The sequence below is a fragment of the Pogona vitticeps genome, chromosome 4, assembly GCF_051106095.1.
Source record: "Pogona vitticeps strain Pit_001003342236 chromosome 4, PviZW2.1, whole genome shotgun sequence".
Lineage (NCBI taxonomy): Eukaryota > Metazoa > Chordata > Lepidosauria > Squamata > Agamidae > Pogona > Pogona vitticeps.
In genome coordinates, this window is record NC_135786.1 from 11,780,155 (window position 1) to 11,802,222 (window position 22,068).

A 22,068-nucleotide genomic window follows, 5' to 3' on the forward strand; every position below is an offset into this window, starting at 1 on the left:
GCGGTCTCACATCACAGGCCACACTGTGCCAAGCCCTAGACTCCTCTAACAAAAGAGGGAGAAGCTGGAAATCATTTCCCATGTTTGAAAAATCCCTTTTTGGAGGTTGTTAGATTTGGAGGGACGTGGTGTCGCTGCGGGTTAAACTGCAGAAGCCTCTGGGCTGCAAGGTCAGAAGACCTGCAGTCGTAAGATTGATCCACGCGACGGAGGGAGGCCCTGTCGCTTGTCCCAGCCAACCTAGCGATTTGAAAGCATGCAAAATGCAAAATCCGAGTAGATAAATAGGTACTACCACGGTGGGAAAGTAACGGCGTTCTGTGTCTAGTTATGCTAGCCACGTGACCACGGAAGATTGTCTTTGGACTAACGCTAGCTCTATGGGTTGGAAACAGAGATGGACAAATTGTCAAGGGGACCCTTTACCTACATTTGGAGGTGTATCTAAATAAGATACAGACGATACCTCACTTTGTTTTAAAGCAAATTAGCTTTAAAAAACAAAAACACAAATACAAACCATGCTTTTCAAATTCAGGAATTGCTGGTCAAGGAAAGGTCTCAGGGCAAGAAAAACAGTCCTGGAAAGCCATAACATGGTCCACTGGCCATGGGATTCCCTCTTTTGTCTTATGGCATTTGTGCCAGCTCTACAGCAACAGTAGTGTTGCCAGGATCAGCGGTATGCAGTTCCTTGAGCTTTCAGGCCAACACTTGTGATACTGTGATGTCACAGAGGCAGGGCAGGCAAAGGCTGAGAGGGAAAACCAGGACTGTTTTAGATGACTGAAGAAATGAGTACAGAAGGACTCTCGGTGAAGAGGACCAGACTCTAGATAAAAGCTTGCTAATCCGGTATTTGAGGGGCTTGTAGAAGCTTTGCCACCATTAGGAGAGTTCTTTTTCCTCAGGGTCACCTCCAATGCTGTCATTCTACAACAAAGACTGATGTGGACATTCCATGCCCTGCCTTATTTCGCAATAGGCCCAGGACATACACTCTTCCCATGATGATCCATGAAATTTCCACGCAAATATAATGGTCACAAAAATAGTTTGAAATACACACAACTGCTCCTACTCATCAGATTGAAAAAAATATGTATTGCCCCATTACATTCATTTATTTATCCTCACCAGGTCTTACCCTTCCTCTTAGGAATGCATGCTAACATGCCCAGGGCTACTATTTGACCTTCCCAACCACTATGTGATGAGCATTGGCAATTCAGAGCACTAACAACTGGCTAGAAGCATGCAGCCAAACAAACTAATCTCACTGCTTCTAATGCCCTAGCTTGCAGTACCCACTGGCTGCTTCTCTTCTCAACCACAGCAGCTATATATAATCTTAGAACTGGAGGTCTAGAAGGGACCCTATAGATCATCAAGTCCAGCCCCTGTTAGGGAGGCACAGTGGGGAACCAAACTCTCAACCTCTGACTCTGCAGCCAGATGCCTAAACCACTGAACCATCCAGCAGTTCTGATACCATAACCTGCAATTCTGAAGCTCATAGAATGTCAAGATAAACACGAGGCCTTGTCCTGTCTCTTTTTCAAGGTTTGGGAGCATCACTGAGATTTTCTATTCTATTCTGTAGCCCTAGAAAACCTCTCATAGAGGTATCTGCTTAGCACAGTTTGAATGCGAAAGGGCCTGGAGGTAAACACATAGTGAAAAAGCAGGGAATTATACTTACGCCTTACATTCAACACAACACTTCGACAACTTTGAGAGAAGCCGCATTGAAATCACGTGACATCCAGGCCATTCCATGCTAGGAGAGTTCATATTTAGAACTAGGTAATTACAGATTTAGGGACATGGTGGAGCTGTGGGATGAACTGCAGAAGCCTCTGCACTACAAGGTCAGAAGACCAGCAGTCGTAAAATCAAATAACGGAGTGAGTTCCAGTTGCTTGTCAAAGCTCCTGCCAACCTAGCAGTTCAAAAGCATGTAAATGCAAGTAGATAAATAGGTACCACTTTGCTGGGAAGGTAACTGTGTTCCGTGTCTAGTCGCGCTGGCCACGTGACTACGGAAATTGTCTTCAGACAAAACGCTGGCTCTATGGCTTGGAAACGGGGATGAGCACCGCCCCCTAGATTCGGACACGACTGGACTAAATGTCAAGAGGAACCTTTACCTTTACCTAATTACAGATTTTTGCAACCTCATCAACCTATATCTGCCTCTCTCCCCCTGCCCCTGCCCTCCAGAAAGTTCTTCTTCTTTTCTGTTTCCTTCCTCCAACTGTAGCTTGAAATGTGCACTGGTGCAGCTTCAGTTCAGTTGTGCATCATTAACAAAAACCCACCAACTCAAAAGACCAGAAATAAATTACTGAGAGAGATGCGTGAACCTAGAGGCTGGTGACCCTATTTATGACTTAGAAACATCTGCGGGCCTCTTTGTACAGTTGAGTCATTTTGGAGCCATCTTTGGAAGAAGACTAAATTACCAGATGGGGCTGAATTACGCTGATTGAATTAATGCACATTCTTCAATTCCATTCAAGATTTGGCATTTATTCTGGTGGCAGAAATCCAAAAATTGATATTTTGCTTGTCCATTTGAGGGAAAGACATAGCTCATCTTTGTAGTCACTGCACAAAAAAACTCAAGGATCTGATCACAATGTGTGGAGAAAAGATTCTGAGAAGAATAGAGACACGGGGAAGGAAATACAGAGAGATGCCAGGGACATTTTTTCTCTCTTCTCATATTTATTTACAGACACATGTAAGCCGTCCTGAAACCTTAAGCTACTTTCACTAGAAGCCTGACTGCTGAACAAAACAGATGTGAAGGAGGCTGCGATCTAACACTGAAGCTTTCACAACAGGCCTGCCAACTGTCAATAAATTTATGAACAGTTTGCAGATCTGCAGGAATGTGGAAGGGGAGGCGGAAAAGAAAAAGAAAGAGAAAGGAAAGACACAGGGAAGAAGGAGGCGAGAGGATTCTTTGACAAAGAGCTAGGAAGCTCTTTGGTTCCTGGCAAGGGGAGAACATGTGAAATAGCCACTTCGGACTCCAGCCATCTATTTCCACTTGGAAGAAAAGGGTAGAGGGAACAAAACTTATATATCCATAGACACTGGAAGTTACACAACAATGAATAAAACCATAGTCACTAGAATTTAGAGCTCGATAGTGGTGCAACATGCTTTTATTTTTATTTCATTTTTTTGCTATCGGTTTTGATGTTTCTATTTTTATTTTTGTTTTCTATTTTACGAGTTGTAACCTCCCCAGAGTAGTGCTGTGACACTAATGCGGACAGGGGACAGAAATTGAATAAATAAATAAATTTCTATTAGTAGTCATTCCTAGCAGTGGTAGGGTTGATTTCCCCCCCTCCCTCCCCTTGGCATACAGCTTAAGAGGAAAGGATTAAGACACTGCTCATCTTCTTTCTCAGGTCCCCTCTACAAACTGCAGCCTCAGCAGAAGCATTTTATAATAACTCAAATCTCCCCCAACCAGAACAACAGATGTAAATGTAATAGGGGACTTCCATTAACCTCCTTGATGACCGTGTCAACGTGTCAAGGGTGGGAGAAAACTCTTTAAATAAGATACCAGGCTACTCCACATCACACGTAATCTGCATCGATGTTTCAGCTCATCAGGATTCTCTGCAGCACATCGGCTGAACACCTACCCCATCTGAAGTGCTTTTTCGGGGTCTCATTAGAATGGATTTACCCAGAATCTGCCTTTACTTGATTTATTCCTGATTGTTAAAAGAAGAAGAAGATGCATAATAATGAAACTATCCTTGAATTTCTGGCTGCATTAAAAATGCATATCCAGGGGGTGCTCTTTTTACATTTACTATTTTTGTTTGTATTAATTCTCCTGCCTCTCGCATGCATAATATTGCTAAAAGGGATACTTGACTTTCCTTTTTCTGTACATTTTAAAAGCATGTTGTGCTGTTTTCTTTTTTCTTGCTGAGAGCAGAAAGTTCCAGACCATGCTAGTTTACCCTGCCTTCCCACCCCTGCAAAAAAAAAAAAAAAAAAAAAAAAAAAAAAAAAAAAAAAAAAAAAAAAAAACTGGTAAAGGTGACAAAATCTGGGGTGGGAAAAATTATGACATTTTTCTCCACCTTCCCAATCTTCTTCCTGTTTCTTTAGGATCAGTTTGGCATACAGACATCTGGCTGGGTAGCTCAGAGGTTTAGGTAGAGGTTGAGAGTTCAATTCTCCACTGCGACTCCTGGATGAAGAGCCAGCCTATGGAGCCTTGGGCAAGCTGCACAGTCCCAGGCCACCCCCAGAAGAATTTTGGATTAGAAAAGTGGGGGGCATCTTATACACGGGGGCATCTTATACATGGAAAAATACAGTAGCTAATGTCCAAGCACTCATTATGGAAAATGGCTGCCCTATGGAGGATCTTATAGCGATTTTGCTGGAACGGATTATCCTTGTCAAATGAGGCACCACTGTATTCAGGTGTTATACCTGAAAGTGTGAAGAGACAAAAGTGTGGCCCCAGACACATGAAAATCTAGGCATTTCTTACAAACATCATTGCAGTTGTTCACGCTGAACACACAAAGGTCTGCCTTACTTCTGGGTAGGGAGGAGGTGGGGAGTCCACACATAAAAACTGAATAAGGCTAATGTCTGTCTGTCTGCCTGTCTGTCTCACCAGCCAGCCAGCCAAATCACCAGTTTCCAGTTTGCTCCAATTTTAGGGCCAAAATCCAAGATCAGGAGGTGGGTCTGTGAATGGTACAATGGGTGGGGCCCTGTGCAATACCTGCAAAATAGCACGTGTGCATGTGTGTGAATGCTAGAGAGTGAGGCAGACAATGTGAGTTTCCTGCACCGCCTCTTTATGACAATCCTAGCGGCAGCTAAGTATATTCTAAGGATGGCTGTTCAGCCTTATATCCCCCATGCACAATACAATCCAACTTTCTTCTTCCTGAGGGACTTGTTTCCCCACCTGGAAACCACAGCAATTTCTTGAGAGATTATCTGGCCCCCTGAGACCTGATAATCCTATGAATGACACAGTTCAGCTAATTCGCAGCTTGCGAATTGTGCAAGCTAGCTATAATGGCTGCCCCATGTGTTGCAGCATTTGCGAAGTTCAGACGCAAGCCGCTATTCCTGCGTTCTGTCTGAGCCGAGAAAGGGAGAGAAGGGAAGAGAGGAAATCATGAGCTTGCCTGTCAGAACGGCAAGACGGTCCAGCAATAAAGAGAAGTAGGGAGATTCTGTTTTGTGACAGGAAAGTTCCCGGTTGAGCAACCTAGTATTGAATCCCTCGGCATAGGCACCTGTTCCTACCTTGGGAAGGCTGGGGATGTGTGAAATTTCTCAGCAAGCCTAATTGCTCTTCATCTTCCACAGCATGATTGCTAATATCACATGCAATTAAACGGGAAACGCAGAGTGGCAGCAGGGCATAATCGAGCAGGAAGCTGCGCTCTAGTGTAGAAATACTCGGGCACAGGGGAAAGGAGCAAGTGGAACGAACCTCACCCGGGGCCTGAACAACGAGCAGAAGGCTCTCAGCCTCCAGAATGCCGAAAACTCGGCTCCCAGCTGAGTTTCGTCAATTTTGCCAGGGGAGAAGATACCTTCACAGAGCTTCACATTTTTCTTCATTTTGGGACGAGTCCAAAAGCAAAACGGGGAGCTCAGCCAAAAGTGACAAGTTTCATATGGCTTCAAACACAAAAGAGAAAGCGGGAGAGAGAAGAGAGGAAGTCATCGCCACGTAAATCCCTTTTGGCAAGCTGCTGAGAGATATGTAATCAGTCAGCACTCAGGCTTAGCTGAGGAATCTTTCAACAAAGAGGGAGGGAAGGGGGAAAAATCAGGTACATTTCAAGCAGCAGAAAACTGAGAGGAGACATTTGCACATTTCTGATTTGCAACTGTTTCTATAAACACAAAAGATGCCAAACATGAGGAAACAGTGGTATCTTTAGAATAGTCTTTACAGCAAGGCTGAATAGCTCACTGGTTTAGCTACATCTGGCTGTGGAACCAGAGGTTGGGAGTCTGATTCCTCACTGTGCATTCCAGAAGTGCCAGCCTGGGTGGCCTTGGGCAAGCTGCACAGTCCCAAGACATCCCTGGAAGAAGGAAATGGGAAGCCACTTATGAGCATTCTCTACCTGGAAAACCCTGGAAACGATTGCCATAAGTCAGAACTGACTTGAGTGCATAGAATTTATCATAAACAGAAACATCATCCCAATCACGGGAGGGCTGCACTTAGGAAGACAAGTGGGGATGTGGCGTGGGTTTGTGGGCTGCATTCTGGAAGTAGGAGTGAAAAAACAAAAACCAATGAAGCAGACAGCTTCATTTCTCTCACCTGGAAAAGGCTGAAGCCTCCTTCCAGGCCTTCACTCCATATTACAATGGGGGTGGTAGTCTCATTGTCCTTTATGGTCTATAGAGGGTGCCTCCTGAAGACCTATCAACCCCAGGAAGCACGACAGCAGGAAATGTAGGCCTAGAAAGAGGCGTTGTACCTGTCAAGGTGAGTGAAATGATTACCGTATTTTTCCGTGTATAAGATATCCCCCATGTATAAGACCCCCCTACTTTCTTAACCCAAATTAAGAAATCTAAATGGGGCTTAGCAAGTGGAAGGGAAAGCAGGGATCAAAGCCCTGCAGGATCACTTTGATCCTTGCTTTCCCCTCCACTTATTTTTGTTCTTTCCTCAGCTTACTTCCATGTATAAGACGACCCTCAATTTTTTAGTCTAAAGATTTTAGACAAAAGTATAGTCTTATACACAGAAAAAATACATTATGTGTGCAGGTATGTGTTTGTGGGCTGAAACTCCCACCATTCGTCCTGGGGAATGCTGTCAAAATTCTGGGTGTTGTCCAAAACAAAACAAAACTTACAAATGGCATAGCTGGAAGACCAGCTGCTTTAGTTTATTTGTCCATCTATCAAAGTATACAATCTGTTGGAGGTGACTGGGTGCAAATGAGCTTACTCTGAAGATGGTCAGAGAGAAAAGGAGAAAGAGGGAAAGAGAGAGAGAGAGAGAGAGAGAGAGAGATTATTTATTTATTTCATTTACCTTATTTATAAGCTGCCTTTCCCCCCGAAAAGGGGACTCAGGGTTTCAGAACCTTGTTCTACCTTTGCTATTGGACAAAACACCAATAAATTACAAGTAATTAGTTATTTATAATTAATTGTTTCCTCCCAATAGCAAAGGTATAGCTAAGTTACATTGTAAAAAAAATTGGTGAAGGAAAGTAGGAAGGTAACCTTGATAACTAGGGGTTTTTGATGAGATCTGATAGTGTATTGTCTAATTAATCATATAACTACAGTAACGGTGATGCTATTGCTGGAGTAACTACTATTTAGATTCCCTTGTTATATTTAAATGAACATTTATACCTAGAAATTCGGTTCTGCATTTCTTATACTGCAGGAATGTCTCTCCCTTTTCTCTTTTTCTCTGGTGAGGTGTATCTGACCACCCTTACAGCCAGTGGTGGGATTCAGCAGGCCAACAAATGGTTCTGCAGAACCAATAATACATTAGCTACCGGTTCTGTAGAACTGGTGCGAACCTGCTGAATCCCACCACTGCTTACAGCCATCTGCCCTCACGTATAAAGAAGGTGCTCAACTGCACTTCATAAATAAGGTATTTCTAGGCATTAGTTACGAAATCCAATTATACATTCATGAAATATTTATATATAGCCCATCCTTTCATTAGGGCTCAGTTTAGTAGTTGACAGCATTTCATCTCATGTGCATTCTCTGAAGCAAAAAAAAAGGGGGGGAGGGGGGAGAGAAAGGATAGAAACTATTTGAGAATCCCTTAAGGAACACACTGAAACCTATAAAACCCTGTAGTGTGTTTATTAGCATTCAATCACAACTGACAATCGAAGTACAGGGTAAAGAACAATAACACCCACTCTCCCAAATGACAGCCATTGACAAGTTAAAATACACATGGCACAAAAAATATGTATACAGGGAATAATGTTTAAACAGAAAGATGGATAGTATGGAGAGTTAAAGAGCAATTGACAGCACTGTGGTGTGTGGCAATTCCTTTTATGATTGCAGAAGGCTTTGACTATGTGCATGCTGCAACTGACAGTACTTCCTGAACCAACTGGATTTTAATTTCATTGATTTATAAGACAAGGTAGCAATCTCAGGACTGGCCAGAATCTTCTCTTTGTTGCCAAAACAACAGATTTATTGATAATATAGATGCTCTGTAAATCACAGGAGAAATCACAGATGTTTAGAGTTATTCATTAAATATCATTTGCTTTCACTTGGGTTGGTATGTGTTCTTATTTGCTTTTATAATATTTTGTGACTATCTACTTAATCTCTATGCATATTTTTTCTAGCTGGCCAGAATCTTGTTAGTTATGCCTGTCAGTGTAATGCCAGTGGTGCAAACTCTGATAGCAGACTTCCATAATTTAAGAAGTTGGCGTAGGCATTCCCTGTTGGACACCAGTCATGTGACTCAGTGTGCAAGAGCAAATTTCTACTTTGTCATCTTAACTTATGGCAGTTTTCCACTGAAGTTTGATCAGTGGTTTACACCAGCAGATACCATATTTTTCCATGCATAAGACACCCCCATGTAAAAGACACCCCCCCACTTTTCTAACACAAAATTAAGAAATCTAAATGGAGCTTAGCAAGCGGAGGGGAAAGCAGGGATCAAAGCGTTGCAGGATTGCTTTGATACTTGCTTTCCCATCCACTTATTTTTGTTCTCGCCTCAGCTTACTTCTGTGTATAAGACGACCCTCAAATTTTAGTCTAAAGATTTTAGACAAAAGTATAGTCTTATACACGGAAAAAATACAGTATATATAACAGGATTCTAGCCATTGAGTTCAAGGCAAAGGACTCTTCCAGATCACATCTCAGATAAGTACATATATCACTTCAGCCTTATACTTACTTTTGAGTAAACACACATAGAATTGTACTGCTAGGTGTACAGAGTTCCCCAGCAACATCAGTGCTGGAATGATATATTTATCATCTCACACAACCCCACAGCCAGACCTGTGGGGTAATCCACATAACGGGACATGAAATCTGATACTAGTTTGTTTAACAACTCATAAATGCTAACTGGCAAGGATGCAAATAAAAAATACTTTAAAAAGTTGCCATCTGCAATTTAAAAAGGGTCTCATCAAGACATCCCATGGAAATGCTGTCAGATGTTGGAAGATACTTTTTTTGCTCTAGCACAAGAACAAAAAGTTCAGTGCTTTTTTCATCATCATCATCAGTAACAGCAGTATAAACAGTAAGTATAAAAAAGGTGCTTTCTGAACAAAAATCTTGTGTTCTGCAATTAGAAACCCTTGTATTTTGCAAAAAATACAATTTTTTACACTAATTACAAAAAATGTGCACTATACACACTATGTAAAAGATACGTTTATGATTTCCCCACCATGGTCTTAAAACGGTGAGGGGGATCTACAAGAACTTATGTGATCTTGTCTAGTGGGTAGAAAACCTTGGATATGTTTCATTACCTCCTACAAAAATGAAATTAGTAAAGATTTACATTCCTTTCACCTGGTTCTTGCAAATAACTGGTTTCCAAGCTGCCTACAATGTCCTCACTTTTTTTATAACACACAGAATCTGCATTAATATTCTTTAACCCAAACATTGGCTAAAATCCTATTGCACAATTATATGTGTGCAACTTAAATGCACCCATGGTAGTTACACTAGCAACAAGGCATAAGTGTTAGCCCCGAAGTATTTCCACAGGCATACTTTGCAGCTGGTTGTGCAAATTTGTGATTTCCCCCTAGCATCTGCTTAGAGGATTCATTTCACTAACACTTGCCAGGAATGATTTGCTTAAAAATATGTAGTCAGGACAGAAAATGGAAAAGCAACTATTGTGGATTACAGCTTTCAGAATACCATAACCAACATGGCCAGGAACCAGTGTTAATGGATTCAGTGACTCAAAGGAGCTTGATCCTATGACTCAAAGGATCCTTTCGAGCTCTGTAATACTAAGATTATTATTATTAAGGTAAGACAATTTAAACCACCAGATAGCATTTTATGTTACATATCCACATGTTCATAACATAGGGCATAGGAAATGGCCTTTTACTGAGCCATGCCATTGTTTAACTGAGCCAACTCAGCCCAACATGGAAATGGGTGGTTTCCATCTGAACTTACACTGCTTAGCATCTGAAATCAGATGAGATTTGTGTGTTCAAGGCCAGGCAGAATGATTTTTCCTGGTGCTAGCTGGAGATCCTTGGTTTCATTTGTAGGCTTCCATCCAATTAGTAACCTGGCTTTACCCTGCTTAGCTTCTTAAATCAGATGTAGCGTGTAGATCTTTTGTCAGCAGAGGAAACATGCAAAGAGGTTGTCTAGTCAAAGTCTAGTCAAAGATGTAACAAAGTCTGCTTCTATTACAATTATAATAATTATTTTAAAATTTGCCTCTATGTACCTTATTTTTCCATTTATCACACAATAGTTTTGTCTAAAATCTTTATACTAAAATTGAGGGTTGTCTTATACACAGAAGTAATCTGAGGAGAGAAAAAAAGTGGAGGGGGAAAGGGATCAAAGCAATCATGCAGCCATGGGATTGCTTTGATCCTTTCCCACCTTCTTTTGCTAAGCCAGGGTTTAGCAATTGGAGGGGGGAAAGGATCAAAGTGCTGCAGAATTGCTTTGATCTCTTCTTTCCTCTTAATGTGCTAAACCTTGCTTTGATCCTGCAGTGCTTTGATCCCTTTCCCCCTCCAATTGCTAAGCCCTCCGGATTGGAGCAAGTGAGGGGGGGGACGCAGGGATCAAAGCAATCCTGCAGCACTTTGATCCCTTTCCCCTTCCACTTGCTAAGCCCCATGGGGCTTAACAAAAGAAGGGGGAAGGGATCAAAGTGAAAAGGATCAAAGGAATCCCATGGCTGCACGATCACTTTGATCCCTTTCTCCCTCCACTTGATAAGACCCGCTTAGATGTCTTAATTTGGGGTTAGAAAAGTGGGTGGGGGGAATCTTATACGTGTTGGCATCTTATATATGGAAAAATATGGTACATATACTAGCACAAGCAATTCTGTGCAAGATTGGTGCTCTCTTTTTTGCTGATACAGTTTGCTTTTTGGAGATGCATGAGTGGCCTCTGTAATCTATTTACTTGAAATTTGGAACTATGCTTAATTAAAAAAACCCACTTTTTAAAAAGAAAACTCTAAAATAAGACTTTCAGTCTTCTCGAAACATAGCAACTGAAAAAACCTTAAATAATTATATTATGTCCATGCAAATAAAACCTTTGAGTTATAATATCAGGGCAAATAAAAAGGTGCTGAAAAAGATCTCATTCTTTGAACAAAGTATATATTTTGGGGGAGGGCATTTCCTCAGCTGGGGCTCCACCACAGGGAAGGCCTTCTGTTAAATACTGACCTCTTCTAAAAGAAAGACAGAGAACAACCTCCTTTGATCTCAATATGAGGCTAGGTGGCCATGGGAGGAGGTATCTCTTCAGATATTTGTAGTCCAAGCTACCTAGTGCGTTAAAGAAAAGGACTGACATCTTGAATTGACAGCAAAGAGGCAGTCAATGCCACGTCTTTAGAGCTGATGCTCCACCAAGGCAAGCCAGCCTGAATTCTAGCAGCAAAATTCTGAACAATAAGCAGAGGTTGGAAACACTGCACTGAAGGACTACATTTGCCAGAATACCTCAGCCAACCTGACCTTTATGACTTGACAATCTTTCTTGTAAATTCTGTTCAGATTGTGCCAAGAGGTGCTAGGTTGCCTTTGCTACCTTTGAGGTTCAAACAAATCGAAAGAAAAATCAGCCATTCATCAGCAAACAAATTCATTCATTCATTCATTCATTCATTCATTCATTCATTCATTCATTCATTCATTCATTCATTCATTCATTTATACCCTGCCTTTCTCTTTAAAAAGGACCTGAGGTGGCTTACATCATTGAAAGACAATATCGTTATGGTCTTAAGAATGATATATCTCAGCAACACAACCACTTTCTGTTCTTACAGCGTTTTTCTGCATAAACACGGTTAAAAAAAAAGACGTACCTGATGGGATGAAAGCCTGTTATCACCTCCATTTCTACTACCCCGTCTCTCCAGAACGTTAACGTACACTTTAAGAAAAGAATGGCTTACTTTGTCTAGAATAACCATTTTCTCAATTTTAATGGATTCAACGCTGCTTGCAAAGTGTTAGGATGAGGATCTTTTTGGAGATGGCTACTATGTATTCATGAACAAGCATAATAGCTCTGGCAATACTCCTCTGTAAGTATCAGAGGGTAAGACCTACCCTTTAAAAAAAAAATAATGACTACACTCTGACTGGCCGGAGAGCGAAATGTTTAAAGCATTTTCATGTGGAAAAGGCATTTATGGATTTGCAAGATAGCATATTCTTATCCCCCACTCCCCAACCGAAAAAGGACAGCAACTTTTGAGGTAAATAATCACTTCTAAAGAAAGAGAATGTGTGAGAATAACATTTATGAAAAATCAGCAGGTGCCTAACCCTTCCTTTGTCACCTGTACTGCAATTTACCCTTATTTCTAGGCATCACACTTCATTTTAGCTATTCAATGAGATTTTTGCTGTTATGGTTTTGACTGGGAGGAGGGAGGTGCTGGAGGGAGAGGAGAATCATATTAAATATTCTGAAGAGAAACTTTGGCAGACTGCATACAATTTGAAGGTAATTTGTATTAAATTATGTCTCCTGCTTCACTCATGTATGACTGGAGACACAGCAGGCCGGCAAGAACAACAGTTTCACCATGTTTCTCAGAAGACAGGCGGATAAGGAGATTAAGAAATTACATCTTTCTATATCCATAATGTACCTCAACAACTTGAAACACAATTGATATGCCCATGAAAGGTTCGTTCTTGGTTCTTTCCCCCTTTTCTCAAAAGCACCAGAAACGGCAAGAGCTTCTGAGAACCACACAGACAGGAAGGACAGTGGCTTCAGTTGGTCTTTTGATGGGTGGACTCCATCCACATTTCCTGGACTGACGAAAAGACACGGGAGATCCACAGCCGGTGATCAGAAAAAGATACACCTTTTTTATGTGTGTGAAACATAGCTTTACGCATGGTTTACACAATACAGTGGGGTCTCTACTTAAGAACGTCTCTACTTAAGAACAATCCAACTTAAGAACAGCTCCATTTGCTAAATTTTGCTTCTACTTGAGAACAGAAATCCAAGATAAGAACAGGAAAAAAAAACCTTTCCTGCTCTTTTTTTAACCTTAGGTCATCTTAGGTTAAAAAAAATTCTCCCCCTAGTGGTAGAGTACGTATTAACCAGCTTTGCATTAGTTCCTATGGGAACTAATGCTTCAATGTACGAACGCACCTCTACATAACAAAAAAACAGCCAGAACAGATTAATTGGTTTTCAGTCCATTCCTATGGGAAATTTTGCTTCAACTTTAAGAACGTTTCAACTTAAGAACACCATTCCAAAACGGATTAAGTTCTTAAGTAGAGGTTCCACTGTAGTTTCTATGGACGGAAAAGAGCAGATACGGATTAAATGGTTTTCAATGCATTCCTATGGGAAATGCAGATTCAACATAAGAACTTTTCAACTTGAGAACCACCTTCCAATACGGATTAAGTTCTTAAGTAGAGACCCCACTGTATGAGGGAGGAGGAGGACGCTTTAAACCACCTAATTAAAGCATAGATATATTTGAAAATAAAAGTAAACCAAGAAAGGAGTGGATCTTATCCCTTAAGTCAAGAACAAAAACATGGATAGACTGGGCACAAAAGTGAGAAAGAACATGTGGATTTTTGGGATTTGAACATCCCTGAAAAGGGAACAGCCGTCTCTTGTTGTTATTCCCTTCCTACTGCTATTGCTATTGACAGGATCTCTGACCTTGGAGGGAACACCTAGCCATTTTGAACAGAAGCCATTAGGAGACTTCCTATCCATTAATATATCTACTTCATAAAAATCATAGCATTAAAGAATTGGATGGGACCCTGGGGTTCCTCTCCTCCAGCCCAAGTTTCCTTGTTTTTCTTAATTTACTAGGTTTAAATGCATTTGCCCAAACTCATTCTCTCTCAGAAGATAAGTCCTGTGCCTTAACAGCTTTGACTGTGTTTTTATTTACCATTTCTCAGAGTGGTATTTGTTCCTTTTGAATGTTTTTCTATTTATTGTTTTTAGCTTTAAATATTATCTTTTAATAATGTAAGCAGCCTTTTTATATCATTGTTTTTAGCACTGTTGTCTTCTAATGATGTAAGCTACCTTGGGTTCTTTTTAAGGAGAAAGGCCGGAGGGGGATGAAGAATGAATGAATGAATGAATGAATAAAAAATAGGTCTATTTTCTTTATACCTACAACATTGTAGCACTATATTGGCCCACGTTCGGGTATAACACAAGCTGTGTGTGCAGATTTCAGGATCCCTTCCAGGCATGCGAAAGCAATGCTGGCTAAGCACTCATCCGCTGCTCTCTTTAGCCTGAACTTTTACAGGAGCCTTTTGACAAGCTGGACTAAAATAGACTCAGCATCTGGAGTTCCAGAAATAGGTAAGCTCCTTTAAAGTTTAAAGCCTAGAGTTGATTCATAACACACACACACACACACCCCAAAAATAAGCAGCCATTGTCTCCAAGTAGAGTAAGGAAAAAATCCTGCCTGAAACTTTGAAAAGTCACTGCCTCTTGCTGTCAAGAATAATGGCCTAGATGGACCAATTGGTTTGAATGAGTCCCAGGCAGCTTCTGATGTTCCTATCGCCTTAGATCAGTCTCCGGAATTCCCAGCATGCCTGTGTTTGAAGAGACGCATTCAGTCCCCCGCCCAGAAGCCTTGAAGCACTTCACAGTCCCAGCACATGTCTCAGAACTGAAGCAAGTGCTGGCTACACACTGGTGTTTCCAGGCGTTTAATAGGGCTTGAAGCACTCCATCTGTGAGATGGATGATAACGGCACCCCTTGTACACGTCAGCATATTCACAAGTTCACCAGTCTCATATCTGTCAGGGTCTGAAATTTAATTAAGAACCAGCAGGGAAGATATATGTGTGTCTGTGTGTCTGCGTGTGTATTTCTTGGGAATGTTTACTTTAAAAAAAGCCGATCCTCAATTTTATTTTTCTTAGCATTCAGCTCACTTGAACTCACTTTTTGGCAAATGTAATCTTTTAATAAGTATAATTTCAAGCAGTTCCTGAAGGAGGATCACAAAATATATGTGTGCTGTGTTTACTGTCTCCTCCAGCTGCCAAACTCTCTATTGTTCTCTCTCTCTCTCTCTCTCTCTCATTCTTTCTTTCTCTCTCCCCGCACCCTGCCTTTCTGTTGTCAAAATGTGATTTTGATTTCTCCCTCAGCTTCGCAGTAATTTTCCACGTGTTCTTTGCTCTGTGGGCATCTTTGTAACACATTGCGAATTTATTTCACGATGTCTCTTTGAAAGAACGACACACACGAGACATGTTGAATCAAACTAATGAAGTAACTCCTCTCTCTCTCCTCAGATTCTCTCTAACTCTTCTGGAAGCCAGAATAAAGTCGGTTGGGATTGAAAACCGATAGACACGTATTAAAAATAGAATTCCCTCAGACCTGGTCCATGTTCTCATGATAATGAGATCTTGCCAAAGATGCAGAGGCTCATGGGGCAATATTGCATTTGATATAACATCTGAGGTGAAAGCGGATAGATTTCCTGTTTGGTTGTTGGTTTTTCGGGTTCTTTGGCCGTGTTTTGAAGGCTATTCTTCCTGACGTTTCATCATTCTCTATGGCCGGCATCTTCAGAGGACTGAACTCTGTCCATGCTCTGTTGCTGTTTGTTTCCTGTTTTTTTTACTACATATAGGGAAAAGGAAAGGGAAAAGGGGGTGGACAAGCTTTAAATGGTGTTTGTGTGTGTGTACTTTAGCCTGATGTTTAATATGATAGAAACACTCATTGTAGAGATTATGATCTCGGTGTTTTCAGTCATATATTTCTGGCATATTTTTAAAATGTAGTAAAGAGAATTTTCCACTAACAGTCTAACAGTTAACATGTATCTTGTCACTGATCCTCAACCATTTTGTGAACTAGGGATCTGATGAGTACTCCAAAAATTTGTCATTCTCATTGATTTTCTGTCACCATGCTGAGACACCTCACCAAGATTTCCCTTTGCACCACTCAGATTTCTCACTTTGCTACTCACACCAGCATAGGTTTAATTTTTGTTTTAGCCTGTAGTACTGTGCTCTGGTCCATGGGGTCACAAAGAGTCAGATACGACTTAACGATTAAACAACAACTGAGCAGAAAATTCTGCACAGCTAAATGCCCTTTGCAATTAATCCTGCACAGGAAGGATGTAATTCTGTGCAGGAATCTAATAAAATCATAGAATAACTGAATTGGAAGGGGTCTATAAGGCCATCAAGCCCAACCCCCGTGCTAAGTGCAGTAATCCAAATCAAAGCAGATCCGACAGATAGTTGTTCAATTTTCTCTTGAATGCCTTCAGTTTTGGAACACTCACCACCTCCCAATGTAATTGGTTCCATTGTCAAACTACTCTAGCAGTTAAGATGTTTTTCCTGATATCCAGCCTCAATATGACATCCTATAGCTGGAGTCCATTATTATGTGTCCGGCCCCCTGGGATGACTGAGAACAGATTCTGCCCATCCTCTGTATGACCACATTTCCAGTATCTGAAAAGTGCTATGATATTTACTATGTCCACCATCCTGCTTCAGGGGCCACCTGGTTGCTTCCAAGAACTTCAAAGTGCAGCATGATCTTTTACAGCACCCAAGGGGCTTGTCAAATCAGAAGGTACCTTAGCAGTGTTCACACAGATGATACCCAATGTTTGCTTTGCACCAGTGGAAAACACAGATGCTCATACCAGATTTCACTTTCTTATCCACGACATCCTGAAAAATGCTCCTGAGAGTTGAGAGCAAAGTTGCTCATAGTTATCTTGAATATGATGTCAAAATTATGAAACAGCATAACGCATCACTGGGAAACATGACCCTCCAGTCTGGATTCGGGCCTCGTTTTAGTATCAAAATGGCATGACTGACCTCATTCAGCAGAAGGAGGGGGAGTACAATCTGTGGTTTCCAGAAGTAATTGATTCCATCATTGCTACATTAACCTTGATCAATTCTGCCAGCTTGGTACAGTGCTGGTATGGCAAGGATAGGTATGTCATTGCTTTTTAAAATCCCTATAGTGAAACTACTGCTTAGGGTATTTGTAGTGAGAGACCCCCCAGATTCTTGATACCCAACTCTACTGCTACTTATCAATGGAATTAGGAAGAGTAAAAGTGCTGGACTGGGGTTGGATTCAACTATGAGTTGTATGACAGTCCTAACAAGATGGAAGTTCTAGCAGTAGGGAGTTTCTGGTGTTTGGTGAGCATCTTGTCTTGGACAGAGTCCTGCACTCCCCAGAACATCAGGTATTTATGTTTTATGGTGATGGTGGTGAGGTAAGCCTTGATCCAGGGAAGGTAGAAAATGGGCCCATTGGCCATATGATTCTCAGCCCGCAACTACTGCAAATGAATTATACACAGAAATGCCCTTAAAAGTGACCTGGAAACATCAACTAGCAGAGGTAACATCTGTTGGTATATGGAGATGATATCCAAAAGAAGCTGCATTGATTGTACATTTGCTTCCAAGCACAACTATGGGCCTGGCAGCCATAAGGGCCGACGCTTCCCTATAAAGCCTGAAATACTTCGGACCTGCATGCCTGAAAGGAATATCTCACCTCCAACAAGCTTGTCCATGTCTTTGGAGGTGCAGGGAAAGCACTCATTAAACTTTTTATTCATTACGTGACAATGAGAGAAAACACCTTTTCTTGAACTCTTGTTTGTGGAACATCTTCATTTTGGCACCAGGACAAAGCTTCTCTCTTTGCATTGGTATTTATGTCAGTTTTAAAATAGGTCTCTAAGTTAGCCTTATGAAATTAAGACAATAGGTTTTAAAAACAGGTTTTAAAAAAAATCATGTAAGAGTGACATAGACAGCAAAGAGACAGAGTGACCTAGCCCTATCTGCTTTCTCTCACTTGTATGCATGATGCAGTTTGTGACCATCTTAGAAGTATATCTCCATCTGCATTTCACAGTGTATTATGAAGGAATTGTTTGTCAAGATCATAAATGGTTCCAGTGAACAGTAATATTGATGTATGAGCAAACAAGCACAGCAAGAAGGCTGGCAAACTGCATAGAATTAATTTTAATTGTTACGCCTCTGTTATACAATTAGGTTTTTTTTTTGTTCCAACATGATTTCATTTATGAATTTAATTTAAATACCCAACTCTTTACGGAGTTTCACACCCACATGGGTGTTTTAAAATTATGGTCTTAAGTATCAGTTTCAATATGTACGCTGCAAAAGGAGAATTTTCACCAAACTGTGTCTTCACCTGTCTAGTTTTTAATTTACCACCAGGTGTATAAACTGTTTTACCAAATGAAAAAAATTGAAAAAATTAAAATAGCATAATGTAAAAGGAAAACATTAATTAAAGTATTTTTCTTGCTCTTAACATGTATTTGAAGCCAAAAAGGCCCCTTCCACAAAATTTTAAAAAACAATCCACCCATGCCTGTTTCATTAATTCAGTTTATTACTGCTAAGTATAATCTACATTTTGCCAAGAGCGAGCAGCTACATTCACACATTATTAACTTAAGAGGGAGAAAGGTATAGAAAAAAAAAGACTGTGCTTGTAATCCCAGCTATGATGATACATAACTCATTCCAGTACCATTCCCATCATTCATAGGTTTGCATGGATGCCTGAAATATGTGTCTCATTAAGTCGATTTCCCAAGCCTTAGACCTCTTCAAGATTACGGTTCTAAAATCTGGGAAAGCTCAGCCCTTTGCATGGAGGACACCGTCTGCATATTGTTTGTGAAGAGAGAGTAGGTGACTGAAAAATAAGGGGTGGTCTTCAACATACAGAGGTAATAAAAAGGACTCCTTGTTCCTAATGACTAGAACTTGAAATCAAGCTTTCTACTCCTTCCATAGACCTACCCTAGGCTTTCTTCCTGGTCACACTAGGGCAGGGCTTCTATACACACACACACACACACACACACCTCCCAGAAATCCTGGCCAGCACAGCTAGTGGTAAATGCTTCTGGGAGTTTTAGTCCAAGAACATTTGGGAACCCAAGGTAGGGAAACACTGTGCTAGCCCCATATTGTCAACTCTTATTGGTAGCATCTTTCCACGTTGTCAGACACATTTCTTCAATAGCCCTGTCTGGAGACACACTACATATTCCCACATGGCGCCCCATCCAAGTAGTAACACAGTCAAGTTCAACTTAGCTTCTGAAAGGAGGTGTGTTCAGGGCAATACAGTGAAACATGATCTTGAAGTTCAACTTTCCCATGCTCCAGCAAACCTGGTAAGAGTTTATGGGGCTACTATTATGCCAACAGCATTCGGAAACCCAAATTTGGAAGCCACTGCCTCAGAAGTCCTTGGCTCCATCTCTCTATTGTAGACCTGGGAGGCTTTTGTCTCCCTGTACTTAGAATATTTCCAGAGAGACTGATAAAACATGCAAACAATCAATGGACAGAGAGAGACACACATACACATCAAATCCCAGAACCTAGTATTCTGCTGATACTAACATAGTTTATATTGTACACAAACACACTCACTTATAAAGGAAGACTTCTGCTTTTCAACTAATTTATGGAGGTTTGTGCTCCCTCTCAGTGGCAAATCCTTCAGAGTTCAATAGCCAGCCTACCTGCTTAAATGATTCATCAACACACACACCCCTTATTTTTGTCCACCTCTGAATGTGTTCATTCTTTCACACCCGCCCCTTTCCCAGAACCCTTTTTCTCTGGTTCAATTTGGCTTGAATTTCATTACAGCTTTCTGCTCCCCGTGTCTTTGCAGGTCTAAATCCATCACATGAGCTCTGAAAGGCAAAGTGTCCCTATCTGCAGGGAGTGTTGACAACAGATTGTTTCATCATTAATTGAAAAGGAAAATCTGGATGTTCTCAATCACCTGCTGATGGGAATTATTTGGTGCAACCTCAGGAAATCCGCAGTGTGAACCTACAGATCCAAACAAAGGCTTGGGGAAATTCTCCAAGGATCTGAATGTGCCAAGTGAATGAAGGCTCATGTGGGAGAGACCCCATTAAAAGGATCCCCCCCCCGAAAAGACAGGATGAGGTAAGAGACACAAGCTGGTGATGGAAAAAGGAGAAAATATTTATCCTGGAACAGCTCAGCATGGGAGTGAATCACTGGTGAGGGTTGTCAGTTTTTCAAACTTTCAGTTCGCCTTAGAGAACAGCAGCCTTTGGGTTTGTTTCTTTGCTGTTAGAAACATTCTTTGCAATTTTCTGCTGATGAAGCTATTGTCAATGATGCAAGAACAGAGCAGCCTCTTCTAGTCTTTTAGGAACACACACACACTCTCTCTCTCTAGGAGGGGACACCTCAAACCTATGGAAGAAACATGGCACATATATATGTTTATGTTTCTTCCATAGGTTTGAGGTAACCTGTTTTTATATGGATTCCACTATATGTTAAGATCCAAGGGAAGAGATATCTTGACGTAACCACTGCCCAAGAAGTTCAGCTGAGAACTGGGAGTAGCATGGCCTTGTCAGCTGTGTCCCCTCCTCAAGATTATGGATTGAATTTGTAAAGGATGTGCTAAAACAATCAGTTCATCATTATCAAGTTGATTCTGATTACGGTAACCCACCCACTGTAGGTTTTCTAAGTGTAAAGTACTCTAAAGCAGTGGTTCTTAACCTTTGTTACTCGGATGCTTTTGAACTGCAAATCCCAGAAACCCCAGTCAGGACAGCTGGTGGTGAAGGCTTCTGGGAGTTGCAGTCCAAAACTCCTGAGTAACCCAAGGTTAAGAAGCAGTGCTCTAAAGTGCCTTGTGGCACAGTGGTTAAGCTGCTGTACTGCAGCCAAAACTGTGCTCACGACCTGGGGTTCCATCCCAGGTAGCTGGCTCAAGGTTGACTCAGCCTTCTATCCTTCAGAGGTGGGTCAAATGAGAACACAGCTCGCTGGGGGGGGGCAATGTGTAGCCTGCATTATTAACTTGTGAACTGCCCAGAGAGTGCTTGAAGTGCTATGGGGCGGTATATACGGTAAGCAGCACGCTTTGCTTTAAAGTGGTCATCAGTCTCTTCTGATGATGGTGCTCTGACAGCATGCACGTTGCCCAAGGCCACATAGGTGGCACATAATTCCATCAGCCACATACAATCTGAGTGATTCTGGCTGGCATCTTTCATGGAAGGCACCGTGGGGATTAGACATGGGAATGAATAAAAAAAACAGATTGTGATATTTGTCAGAAACAGCTGATTTGTTAAATATTTGTCCCTTCATATTCATGGGTTACAGAGACCCCCATGAATACGAAAGGATGAATATTTCCCAATTTTTATTCATCACCCTACAGCTTACCCATTCTGCCTACCAGCCCTCCAATCAGCTGATTGATGAGCCAATAGGCAGCCACCCACCCCAACAGCCTATCCCTGCCCCCTTCCTCTCCCTACCTTAGACACCACCACCCTGCCACCACTCCCGCTGCACCACCCTTCTCCACTGCCATGCCCGTGGATGTCCCCACTGTAATCACTGTCATCGTCTCCAGCAGGCCTCCACAGTCATGGCCTGTAGAAAGGGACACTGGCTGCCCTTTGCATCGATGGTGTCTGTGGCTTCACTTAGGGTAGGGAAGCTGCAGCTGCCATCTTTGCAACGGGCAGACTGGATGCCTTTAGCCTGCCTTAAGGGAGTCCAGCCTGCCCTTTGCAAAGATGGCAGCTGCAGCTTCCCTACCCTAAGTGAAGCTGCAACTGCCATCTTTGCAAAGGGCAGCCAGTGTCCCTTTCTACAGGCCATGGCTGCAGAGACCAGCTGGAGACAGC

At 41.6% G+C, this 22,068-nt stretch overlaps 1 protein-coding gene and 1 long non-coding RNA gene across 9 annotated transcripts in view; one reads left to right on the forward strand and one right to left on the reverse strand.

Annotated features, from left to right (window-relative positions):
- CDH4 (cadherin 4) overlaps positions 1 to 22,068 on the reverse strand; it is a 954,442-nt gene that overhangs the window by 434,067 nt on the left and 498,307 nt on the right. The window lies entirely within an intron of this gene.
- The window catches only part of LOC144588753 (uncharacterized), a 169,146-nt gene continuing 151,500 nt past the window's right edge, over positions 4,423 to 22,068 (forward strand). Inside the window, exon 1 of the long non-coding RNA XR_013544440.1 lies at positions 4,423 to 13,729. This is a non-coding gene — a long non-coding RNA (uncharacterized LOC144588753). The remainder of the gene's footprint in view (positions 13,730 to 22,068) is intronic.